Consider the following 10,000-nt stretch of genomic DNA (forward strand, 5'->3'; position numbering starts at 1 on the left):
AACCGGAGGCTGCACGCGGACCGCTGTGGCGACCGGACGTCTCCGGCCTCTGCGGGAGCGGGGAGGGGACGCGCGGGTGTCGCCCGACCTCGAGTGAATCGCACACCGGCCGGCCGTCGGTCGGGGCCACCGCACGCGCAGGGCCTCTCCTCCCTCTCGTTCGTGACCGAGGATCAACGCTTCGGTTGCGTGGCTGCACGGGCATCTCTTGCCACTCTAGTTTTCGGACTTCCCCCGACTCTCTCGCCTTGCCTGTGCGGCGCGAGAGAGTGCTGCTGCGGCCGGCGCGCCCGTCCCCTGCACTCTCGGGGCCATGCTCGTCGCGGCGCCGCGCCGCCCCCTCTCGAGCCGCGTCGCTGGGTGGGGTCCGCACCCGCACCGCTCCTGCCGAGTTGGCTCTCGGGACGGTCGACGGTCGCCGCTCGCCTCCGACGGCCCGGGGCCAACGCCGCGCCGGTGAGCGCCTCGCCATCCCGCCCCGTCGTCCGCTCCGGTGAGGTCCGCACCTTCACCGCCTAGGTATGGAGCGCGTGTGTGCCTGCCTTCTCGGGATGGTCGACGGCCGCCCGCCCGGCCCCCGTCATTCGTGGGCGCAGCAGTCTCGTCCGCCGGCGGGGGAATCCGGCTGATCGATCGCGGTGCAAACGTGCGAATGCCCAACGTCCAATTCCGTCCGAAGCATGAAGACCTCGGTCGGTATCGGGCCGCCCCGCGGCAGACCCATCAACCCACCTCCGGAGATGGTAACGAGCCGAGCGTGGAAGTTCGCCGCACGTGTCGAGACCGTCGCTTCCACTCGGCCTCTCCCAAAGGTAGGACCGACCAAGCCGCATCGATCGGGGAACAGAGGTCTCCGCAGACGACACTCGCGAGGGCACCCGTGGCAGGCTGGTTCCCACACAAGTCTCCGTCACACAAAGTGCGTGCTCCCCTCCTAAAAGGCTTTTGGCTACCCGTCGGTCTGCCGGCCGTCGCCCACGGTTCCCGCTCAGACCCTGTCCGGAGCCCCTGGCGCGTCCTCGGACTTCCCGTCTGCCTTCACCTCGGTAAGCATTCAAAAGCCTTTTCTGTCTATAAATCACTGTAAGTCGGAGCTCGCCTGGCCTCCCGCTTACTGAGTCCGAAATAACCCCCGAAGGTTCACTTCGGCCTCCGCACTGTGTGTGTTGTGTTGTCTGTCTGTCTCGTGTGTCAACCGTACCACTGGAAATCCGTCTAAGTGCCTCTGGAAAACGTGTTCCCGAAAATCTCCGGGAACCCCGCCAATGCCCCCGTACAGAAATTGCATGTGTCAAGTCGGCGGGACGCCTGCCGGAAGTCCTGCCGGGCAGGTCGTACCTTGGCCCGGCCAGGCGGGGCAAATGCAACCTTCATAGCGCTCTCCGGGCCTAACTGGTTAACCGGCGCCGCGACTGACCGTACAACAATGACGTGTGTCAAACCGGCGGTAAGACGCCCGGAGCTCACGCCGGCCTCGTCGCACCTCGGGCCCGCCCGACGGGCTGGATCCGACCTTCACAGACTTCCGCCGTCAATTGGTTAACCGGCGCGGCGCCGGGAGCACGCGCCTCTGTCGGCGGTCGGCCCTCCGGTAGTGCCGCCGTGCATCGTCCGCTTCGGCCGGCAGCAGGGCCCCGAATCAGCCTTCATTCCGACTTCCGAGTTGGAATAATTTCGACTTCTGCCAAGGTCTCGGATCGGCGGTGGGACCTGCGGTAGTCCCACCGAAAATGCCGCCCCTCGGCCGGCACGGCCCTCCGAATACGTCCCCTCGCGGCTCACCGCAGCGGGACTTTGTCAGATTTTCGATCGGGCCGTAGCCCTATTTTTGGCGGAGGGACCTGCGGTAGTCCCACCGAAAATGCCGCCCCTCGGCCGGCACGACCCTCCGAATTCGTCCCCTCGCGTCTCCCCGCCGCGGGACTTTGTCAGAAAATCATTCGGGCAAGGTTTCGATTCGGCGGCCCGAGCACCGGTAGTCAGCCCGTATATGCTGCCCCTCGGTCGGCTTGGGCCTGCGGATACGTCCCGCTGACTGACTTCCGCCATTGGGAATTCGTCCGAAAATCCATACGGGCGACCTTGGGAAGCGTGCGGAAATACCGCCGCGCGGCCCGGGTTAACGAAGTGGGGAGGCCCGTAACGCCCGTCGACCACTCCTAAGTGGTCGAGAAAAACGCCTCCCCGTAAATCTCCGGAAACCCCGCCAATGCCCCCGTACAGAAATTGCATGTGTCAAAGGGGCGGCCGTATCTGACCCCGGCTGCCGAGCCTCTGGAACTCCTGCCCGGCTACGACCCTCAAATCCGACCCGCATCCAGACTTCCGGAGCGGACTCAGTTAACGAATTGCCACCGGGCAACTGGTTAACCGGCAGTTCTCGGACGGCTCGTTAGCCGTGCCGACCGACCCCCCCGGCCGTGCGGTGGAGCAAGACAACAGTCCCCGGGCGGGCAATCGAGTTCCCGACCGGGCCCTGGCAGATCGTTAACCGGCCCGACCGGGACAAGTCGTTAACCAACTTCGGCGTGACAAATGGTTAACCGGCCCGGCCGGGACAAGTCGTTAACCAACTTCGGCGTGACAAATGGTTAACCGGCCCGGCCGGGACAAGTCGTTAACCGACGTCGGCGTGACAAATGGTTAACCGGCCGGGCCGGGACAAGTCGTTAACCAGACCCGAGCCGGCACTTCGGTAACCGACCGGGTCCGGTGCTGTCATGCAGAACAGGACAGAGACTTAGGCAGCGGCCCGGCGCGGACAGTTCTTCCGTTCGCCGGCTCGGTGACAATTGGTTAACCGACCGGGCTCAGGCAAATCGTTAACCGACGTCGGCGAGACAAATGGTTAACCGGCTCGGCCGGGACAAGTCGTTAACCAACTTCGGCGTGACAAATGGTTAACCGGCCCGGCCGGGACAAGTCGTTAACCAGACCCCAGCAGGCACTGCGGTAACCGACCGGGTCCGGTGCTGACATGCAGAACAGGACAAAGACTTGGGCAGCGGCCCGGCGCGGACAGTTCTTCCGTTCGCCGGCTCGGTGACAATTGGTTAACCGACCGGGCTCAGGCAAATCGTTAACCGACGTCGGCGAGACAAATGGTTAACCGGCTCGGCCGGGACAAGTCGTTAACCAACTTCGGCGTGACAAATGGTTAACCGGCCCGACCGGGACAAGTCGTTAACCAGACCCCAGCCGGCACTTCGGTAACCGACCGGGTCCGGTGCTGTCATGCAGAACAGGACAGAGACTTAGGCAGCGGCCCGGCGCGGACAGTTCTTCCGTTCGCCGGCTCGGTGACAATTGGTTAACCGACCGGGCTCAGGCAAATCGTTAACCGACGTCGGCGAGACAAATGGTTAACCGGCTCGGCCGGGACAAGTCGTTAACCAACTTCGGCGTGACAAATGGTTAACCGGCCCGGCCGGGACAAGTCGTTAACCAGACCCCAGCAGGCACTGCGGTAACCGACCGGGTCCGGTGCTGACATGCAGAACAGGACAAAGACTTGGGCAGCGGCCCGGCGCGGACAGTTCTTCCGTTCGCCGGCTCGGTGACAATTGGTTAACCGACCGGGCTCAGGCAAATCGTTAACCGACTTCGGCGAGACAAATGGTTAACCGGCCCGGCCGGGACAAGTCGTTAACAAGACCCGAGCCGGCACTGCGGTGACCGACCGGGACCGGTGCTGACATGCAGAAAAGGACAAAGACTTAGGCAGCGGCCCGGCGCGGACAGTTCTTCCGTTCGCGCCGGCTCGTGACAATTGGTTAACCGGCCCGGCTGGGACAAATCGTTAACCGACGTCGGCGAGACAAATGGTTAACCGGCTCGGCCGGGACAAGTCGTTAACCAACTTCGGCGTGACAAATGGTTAACCGGCCCGGCCGGGACAAGTCGTTAACCAGACCACAGCCGGCACTGCGGTAACCGACCGGGTCCGGTGCTGACATGCAGAACAGGACAGAGACTTAGGCAGCGGCCCGGCGCGGACAGTTCTTCCGTTCGCCGGCTCGTGACAATTGGTTAACCGACCGGGCTCAGGCAAATCGTTAACCGACTTCGGCGAGACAAATGGTTAACCGGCCCGGCCGGGACAAGTCGTTAACCAGACCCGAGCCGGCACTGCGGTGACCGACCGGGACCGGTGCTGACATGCAGAACAGGACAAAGACTTGGGCAGCGGCCCGGCGCGGACAGTTCTTCCGTTCGCCGGCTCGGTGACAATTGGTTAACCGACCGGGCTCAGGCAAATCGTTAACCGACGTCGGCGAGACAAATGGTTAACCGGCCCGGCCGGGACAAGTCGTTAACCAGACCCGAGCCGGCACTGCGGTGACCGACCGGGACCGGTGCTGACATGCAGAACAGGACAAAGACTTGGGCAGCGGCCCGGCGCGGACAGTTCTTCCGTTCGCGCCGGCTCGTGACAATTGGTTAACCGGCCCGGCTGGGACAAATCGTTAACCGACGTCGGCGAGACAAATGGTTAACCGGCTCGGCCGGGACAAGTCGTTAACCAACTTCGGCGTGACAAATGGTTAACCGGCCCGACCGGGACAAGTCGTTAACCAGACCCCAGCAGGCACTGCGGTAACCGACCGGGTCCGGTGCTGACATGCAGAACAGGACAAAGACTTGGGCAGCGGCCCGGCGCGGACAGTTCTTCCGTTCGCCGGCTCGGTGACAATTGGTTAACCGACCGGGCTCAGGCAAATCCTTAACCGACGTCGGCGAGACAAATGGTTAACCGGCTCGGCCGGGACAAGTCGTTAACCAACTTCGGCGTGACAAATGGTTAACCGGCCCGGCCGGGACAAGTCGTTAACCAGACCCCAGCCGGCACTGCGGTAACCGACCGGGTCCGGTGCTGACATGCAGAACAGGACAGAGACTTAGGCAGCGGCCCGGCGCGGACAGTTCTTCCGTTCGCCGGCTCGTGACAATTGGTTAACCGACCGGGCTCAGGCAAATCGTTAACCGACTTCGGCGAGACAAATGGTTAACCGGCCCGGCCGGGACAAGTCGTTAACCAGACCCGAGCCGGCACTGCGGTGACCGACCGGGACCGGTGCTGACATGCAGAACAGGACAAAGACTTAGGCAGCGGCCCGGCGCGGACAGTTCTTCCGTTCGCGCCGGCTCGTGACAATTGGTTAACCGGCCCGGCTGGGACAAATCGTTAACCGACGTCGGCGAGACAAATGGTTAACCGGCCCGGCCGGGACAAGTCGTTAACCAGACCCGAGCCGGCACTGCGGTAACCGACCGGGTCCGGTGCTGACGGGCAGAACAGGACAAAGACTTAGGCAGCAGCCCGGCGCGAACAGTTCTTCCGTTCCCCGGCTCGTGACGATTGGTTAACCGACCTCCGGTCCACCCTCCGAAAGTGCCGCCCCTCGGTCCGAACGTCGCTCCCAACACGTCCCCCGGCTGCTCCCCGCCGCGGGACCTTGTAGGTTTTGAATTCGGCGGAAGCCGTAGTTTTGGCCGAGCGCCATAACACGAGCCCTAGCCCCAGCCCAAGCCCTAACCCATATCCTAGCCCTAGCCCTAACCCTAACCCTAACCCCAGCCGTAACCCTAACCCAGGCCCTAACCCTAACGCTAACCCTAACCCCCGCCCTAACCCTAAACCTAACCCCAGCCCTAACCCTGAACCTAACCCTAACCCTAGACCTAACCCCAGCCCTAACCCTAGCCCTGGCCCTAACCCTAACCCTAAACCTGGCCCGAACCCAATCCCCGGGCGGGCAATCGGTTTGCCCGACCGGGCCCTGGCAAATCGTTAACCAACGTCGGCGAGACAAATCGTTAACCAACGCCGGCGAGACAAATCGTTAACCAGCCCGGCCGGGACAAGTCGTTAACCAACCCTAATGCGGCGGGACTTGGAATAATTCCGACGTCTGCCGAGGACTGCGATGGGCGGTGCGACCTCCTGTAGTCCCGACGGAGGAGCCGCCCCTCGGCCGGCACGGCCCTCCGAAGACGTCCCCTCGCGGCCACCCGCCGAGGTATGACGCGTGCGGACCTGCCAGGAGCACAACCCAAACCTTAAAACTAACCCTGGCCATAGCACGAGCCCTAGCCCCAGCCCAAGCCCCAACCCATATCCTAGGCCTAGCCCTGACCCTAGCCCCAACCCTAGCCCTAACCCCAGCCCTAACCCTAAAGCTAACCCCCGCCCTAACCCGAGCCCTAGCCCCAACCCGAACGCTAAACCTAACCCTAACCCCAACCCCAACCCTAGCCCTAACCCCAGCCCTAACCCTAAAGCTAACCCCCGCCCTCACCCGAGCCCTAGCCCCAACCCGAACGCTAACCCTAACCCTAACCCCAACCCCAACCCTAACCCTAACCCTAACCCTAGCCCCAGCCCAAGCCCCAACCCATATCCTAGCCCTAGCCCTGACCCTAGCCCGAACCCTAACCCTAACCCTAACCCCAGCCCTAACCCTAAAGCTAACCCCAACCCTAACCCTAACCCTAGCCCCAACCCTAACGCTCACCCTAACCCCAGCCCTAACCCTAATCCTAACCCCAGCTCTAAGCCTAAGCCCCGCCCTAACCCGAGCCCTAACCCCAACCACAACCCTAACCCTAACCCTAACCCTAGCCCGAACCCAATCCCCGGGCGGGCAATCGGGTTGCCCGCCCGGGCCCTGGCAAATCGTTAACCAACGTCGGCGAGACAAGTCGTTAACCAACGTCGGCGAGACAAGTCGTTAACCAGCCCGGCCGGGACAAGTCGTTAACCAACGTCGGCGAGACAAGTCGTTAACCAACGTCGGCGAGACAAGTCGTTAACCAGCCCGGCCGGGACAAGTCGTTAACCAGCCCGGCCGGGACAAGTCGTTAACCAACCCTAATGCGGCGGGACTTGGAATAATTTCGACGTCTGCCGAGGACTGCGATGGGCGGTGCGATCTCCTGTAGTCCCGACGGAGGAGCCGCCCCTCGGCCGGCACGGCCCTCCGAAGACGTCCCCTCGCGGCCACCCGCCGAGGTATGACGCGTGCGGACCTGCCAGGAGCACAACCCAAACCTTAAAACTAACCCTGGCTATAGCACGAGCCCTAGCCCCAGCCCAAGCCCCAACCCATATCCTAGGCCTAGCCCTGACCCTAGACCCAACCCTAGCCCTAACCCCAGCCCTAACCCTAAAGCTAACCCCCGCCCTAACCCGAGCCCTAGCCCCAACCCGAACGCTAACCCTAACCCTAACACCAACCCCAACCCTAGCCCTAACCCCAGCCCTAACCCTAAAGCTAACCCCCGCCCTCACCCGAGCCCTAGCCCCAACCCGAACGCTAACCCTAACCCTAACCCCAACCCCAACCCTAACCCTAACCCTAACCCTAGCCCCAGCCCAAGCCCCAACCCATATCCTAGCCCTAGCCCTGACCCTAGCCCCAACCCTAACGCTAACCCTAACCCCAGCCCTAACCCTAACGCTAACCCTAATCCTAACCCCAGCTCTAAGCCTAACCCCCGCCCTAACCCGAGCCCTAACCCCAACCCCGACCCTAACCCTAACCCTGACCCTAACCCTAACCCTAACCCTAACCCTAACCCTAACCCTAACCCTAACCCTAGCCCGAACCCAATCCCCGGGCGGGCAATCGGGTTGCCCGACCGGGCCCTGGCAAATCGTTAACCAACGTCGGCGAGACAAGTCGTTAACCAGCCCGGCCGGGACAAGTCGTTAACCAGCCCGGCCGGGACAAGTCGTTAACCAACCCTAATGCGGCGGGACTTGGAATAATTTCGACGTCTGCCGAGGACTGCGATGGGCGGTGCGACCTCCTGTAGTCCCGACGGAGGAGCCGCCCCTCGGCCGGCACGACCCTCGGAAGACGTCCCCTCGCGGCAAGCCAGCCGAGGTATGACGCGTGCGGACCTGCCAGGAGCACAACCCAAACCTTAAAACTAACCCTGGCCATAGCACGAGCCCTAGCCCCAGCCCAAGCCCCAACCCATATCCTAGCCCTAGCCCTGACCCTAGCCCCAACCCTAACCCTAACCCCAACCCTAACCCTAACCCCAGCCCTAACCCTAAAGCTAACCCCAACCCTAACCCTAACCCTAGCCCCAACCCTGACCCTAACCCTAACCCTAGCCCCAACCCTAACCCTAACCCTAACCCTAACCCTAACCCTAACCCTAACCCTAACCCTAACCCTAACCCTAACCCTAACCCTAACCCTAACCCTAGCCCGAACCCAATCCCCGGGCGGGCAATCGGGTTGCCCGACCGGGCCCTGGCAAATCGTTAACCAACGGCGGCGAGACAAGTCGTTAACCAGCCCTGCCGGGACAAGTCGTTAACCAACGTCGGCGAGACAAGTCGTTAACCAGCCCGGCCGGGACAAGTCGTTAACCAACCCTAATGCGGCGGGACTTGGAATAATTCCGACGTCTGCCGAGGACTGCGATGGGCGGTGCGACCTCCTGTAGTCCCGACGGAGGAGCCGCCCCTCGGCCGGCACGGCCCTCCGAAGACGCCCCCTCGCGGCAGCCCGCCGAGCTATGGCGCGCGGGGACCTGCCAGGAGCACAAGCCAAACCTTAACCCTAACCCTGGCACTAACCCTAACCCTAACCCTGACGCCAGCCCTAACCCTAACACTAGCCCTAACTAACCCTAACCCTCACCCTCACCCTAAAACGCCCAGTCTTTGTAACTGGGCGTACGTCGGTCCCGCAGCGGCGCGCGGCTAATTCGCCCCTGGACCTGCTAGCACCTTCTGCGAATACCGGCGAAGACGCTGACCCAGCCAGCCAGCCAGCCAGCCCAACGCGCTCGTCTGTGCCGGCACACTGCAGCTCGGCAACCGGGGAGCCCACAGCCAAGCCCTCGCGAGGCTGCTGTAGCTGGCCCACCCACCCACCTCCCCCAAAGACGGGTCGTGTGGGAGCCAGGTGTCCGGACCCGGGCTGCGGTTAACCATTTACCCGCGTGCAATTCGTTAACCGACTCTGCTTCGGAAGTCCCGATGCGGGACGGATTTGCCGGCCGCTGCCGGCCCGGAGTTCCAGAGACCCGGCCGCCGGGGTCAGATTCGGCCGCCCCTTTGACACATGCAATTTCTGTACGGGGGCATTGGCGGGGTTCCCGGAGATATATGGGGAGGCGTTTTTCTCGACCACCTAGGAGTGGTCGACAGGCGGTACGGGCCTCCCCACTTCGTTAACCCGGGCCGCGCGGCGGCATTTACGGGCGAACGGCGACTTCGCCCGTCCGTCCGTCCGGCCGGACGGATTTTCCCACCGATTCCCACTGGCGGAAGTCCGCATGGGGACCGATTCGGTGGCCTCTGCCGGCCGGGGGGTCGCCCTCCTCGGGCAGCCTGCCGGTGCCCGGGCCGCCGAGTCGGAACCTTGGCCGAATGAATTTCGGACAAATGCCCCGATGCGGAAGTCCGTAAGGGGGCCGATTCGGAGGGCTGTGCCGGCCGGCCGGCCGGCCGGCGACACTTTCGGCCGGACCACCGGAGCTCCCCGCGAGTCCCGACTCCGAGACTTGGAGTCCCGGGCGGGCGGGCGGGAGCCACGGTCGAGGCGCGGCATCCGTCCACGGTGGGACCACCACCAGCGGAGGGCCGCCCGTCGACCGAGGCGAGCTAGCTCCGGTCGAACGCAGCGGCGCCGGTTAACGAAGAGGCGCCTGAATTTACCGCCCACACCGACAACACTAATTATGCCCATCGGCGCGCCGCCAAGTCGGCTGGGCAACTCGTTAACCAACCCGATCTGCGCGCAGCAGCTGGCCCGGGCAACTGGTTAACCGAGCCGGACTTCCTGATTCGGCGTGCACCAAGTCCGGGCGGGGCAACTCGTTAACCGACGCACCGTCTGTACCAGCAGCCGCGGCCAAGTCCGGGCGGGGCAACTCGTTAACCGACGCACCGTCTCTACCAGCAGCCGCGGCCAAGTCCGGGCAGGGGGCAGCATCTGGCTGACCGAAGCGGCGGGGAAAGCTTTCTTCCTGCCGC

This window comes from Hypanus sabinus, unplaced genomic scaffold (assembly GCF_030144855.1).
Source record: "Hypanus sabinus isolate sHypSab1 unplaced genomic scaffold, sHypSab1.hap1 scaffold_649, whole genome shotgun sequence".
NCBI lineage: Eukaryota > Metazoa > Chordata > Chondrichthyes > Myliobatiformes > Dasyatidae > Hypanus > Hypanus sabinus.